Here is a 3098-nt window from a genome sequence, read left to right on the forward strand (position 1 = left end):
TCTAATGTCCACACACAAGATTAGAAATTATTCTGCTGGAGCTGAACGCACGTCTCGGCATCTGCAGACAATGGCTTCTTGCGCGTAGTGGTGGAAACAGGGCCGTGACCAACGTGAATGCCCTTTCCTTGACCCTCATGCCAAGTTACACCAATCTTATTGTACATGATCCATACCCCTCTATCCCCTGCACTCCCATCTGCCTTTAAAAGCCTCTAAAATGCCACTATCATATCTGCCTCCATCCCCGTCCCTGGCAGTGTGTTCCAGACACTCACCAGCCTCTCACCTTACAGCTATGCCCTGTACAGCCTCTCACCTTACAGCTATGCCCTGTACAGCCTCTCACCTTACAGCTATGCCCTGTACAGCCTCTCACCTTGCAGCTATGCCCTGTACAGCCTCTCACCTTACAGTTATGCCCTGTACAGCCTCTCACCTTACAGCTATGCTCTGTACAGCCTCTCACCTTGCAGCTATGCCCTGTACAGCCTCTCACCTTACAGCTATGCTCTGTACTTCCAGCCTGGGGGAAATGTTCTGACTGTCTACTCTTTCTATGCCTCTCATAATCTTATATATTTCCATCAGGTCCCCCCTCAACCTCCAATGTGCCAAAGGAAACAATCCAAGTTTATTCAACCTTTCCTTGTATCTAATACTTTGTAATCCAGGCACCCAACGCTAAACCTCCTCTGCACACTCTCCAAGCTGAGCATTAGGGACCTTATCAAAAGCCTTCCTAAAATCCATGTACACTACATGATTCCACCACCTTACCATCATCAATGGTCGTGATGTAATTGTGTGAAGCACTTTGGGGTCAATGCAAGTTGACTAAAAATGTGCTATATAAATAAAGAATTAATTAATTAATCAATCTCCTTCATCACCTCCTCAAAAATGTAGTCAAACTCCAACAGCCAAAAGGAGGTAATGACGGTGTCAGATCTATCGGAGTTCCCAATCTTAATCCAGAATTCCTGTAGGAATCGCACTGTGGCAGCGGAAACATTTACATTTAAGTAATTGAATAAAAACAAACGTCTGCACATATTTCCTCTCAGTAACGGCAGCCATGAACCAACACGGTCGTGGTAAGAATCACCTGGTCATCTCCTCCCCTCCTCGACTGTCCGTGGTGTCAGGCCCAGGGGCAACTACCCACCCGTGGGGCCCCTCACTACCTGGGTGTGGGGCGGCTCTACCCACCCGTGTACTGGTGCAAGAGGATTTACCTGCTGCTCTTCTGGACCAAAGGGCGTTTATTTTGTGTCAAAAAACTGAGATCATATTAAAAAACTGTTGGAAATATTTAACTTTTCAATATGAGGTTTTCAACGTCATCATCAGATTTTATTTAACTCTCCTGTATCTATTTTTCCCTTTAATAATCTTTATAATTGAGGCCTCACCCCATGACGCGAGTGAGTCTTGGCTGGTCCCGTCAGATGCAAGCACATGCTGTATTTGAGCTCAAGTCAAGACTTGTATTGACCTTCACTGTTCCTGTGTGGACACCAGGCCTTCAGGCTCTCAGGAGACCGGTGCTGACCATGAGGCTGTTATAAAATATTCCTTCATTCCCTGAGCAGGTATTTTCAAAATTACTCAGACAAAGGATGCAGACCTGAAACAAAGGTAAGGATTCAGACACAGATCCGTTGTGATCTTGGTCAAGGTACAGAATGGCCACTTGTTGCAGGTGACGCCTCAGAGAATGCTAGTTGATCTAGAAATAAACTGGACCCGCTTACTCAGACCTTCTTTCAATGGGTCCAGTTCTTTAAGTATCGTATCTTCGATGTCTGGTGGCGGTATCCAGGGAGAGATCGTGGAAGGTCATCTGATGGAGGGCATCCCTTCTCACCCAAACCACCCCCTCCCCAGGTACCTTCCCCTGCAACCGCAGAAGCCATACCTGAGCCCATAGCTCGACTATGTCCAGGGACCTGATAGACCTTTCAGGTTAGGCAGAGGTTCACCTCCTCCAACCTCATCTACTGTATCCGTTGTTCCAGATGTGGAGTTTCGATCATCGGCTGCGGGGGCTTCGATCGCCCCGACTGCTCCAACCGCAGAAGAACAAGAGGAAGAAGATTGAACTTTATTGTCTTCCATCACAGTGAGGAATGTGGGATCCACTGTGGTGGATGTTTATGTTAACATTTATGTGGTTGTGTGTCTTGTTGCTTTTCACTTGGTATGGTTGTATGGTAACTCAAATATCACTATACCTTAACTGGTACATGTGACAATAAACTGTCCTTGAAACCTTGACTCTTATACATCGGCAAGATCAAATGTAGACTGGGCCATCGTTTCACCGAACACCTTCGCTCAGCCCGCCTGAACCTGCCTGATCTCCCGGTTGCTAAACACTTTAATTCTCCTTCCCATTCCTACACTGATCTTTCTGTCCTCGGTCTCCTCCATTGTCAGAGTGAGGCTAAATGCAAATTTGAGGAACAGCATCTCATATTTTGCTTGGGCCGCTTACAGCCCAGCGGTATGAATATTGATTTCTCCAACTTCAGGTAGCCCCGGCATTCCCTCTATCTCTCTATTCCTCCCCCACCCAAGTCACACTAGCTTCTCATTTTCACCTAACAGCTAACAATGGCCTGTTTCCTTTCTCATCGTTACATTTTTGCATTTTACTCATTGTTCTTCTACGTGGTGAAACCAAAATGTATAAAAATGGCCTTTATTAAAATCTGACAATGTGCAATTTAACCACATGTGATTTTTTCTATTACAAATCTCAAATTGTGGAGTACAGAGGCAAATAAATAAATGACGGGTCTTTGTCCCAAACATTATGGAGGGCACCGTATGTGCTCCTCGATCTCTCTTCTACAAGGTTATACAGGCAAGGTGTACAAGCAGGGCATGATTGGGATATTACAGCTAATAGAGTATCACAGCTAAGGGAGGATTAGGACCGTCAATGTAATGATCCAGATGTTCATGAGGTCACAACATCTGCAAAAAACTAAACCTGCAGATGCTGGAAATCTGAAATAAAACATTAAAGAGAAGAAGCCATTTGTAATCAGCCCTATTCTGGTGTGTTCTGTAATGTTCAGGGTTTACAC

The sequence above is a fragment of the Amblyraja radiata genome, chromosome 14, assembly GCF_010909765.2.
Source record: "Amblyraja radiata isolate CabotCenter1 chromosome 14, sAmbRad1.1.pri, whole genome shotgun sequence".
Lineage (NCBI taxonomy): Eukaryota > Metazoa > Chordata > Chondrichthyes > Rajiformes > Rajidae > Amblyraja > Amblyraja radiata.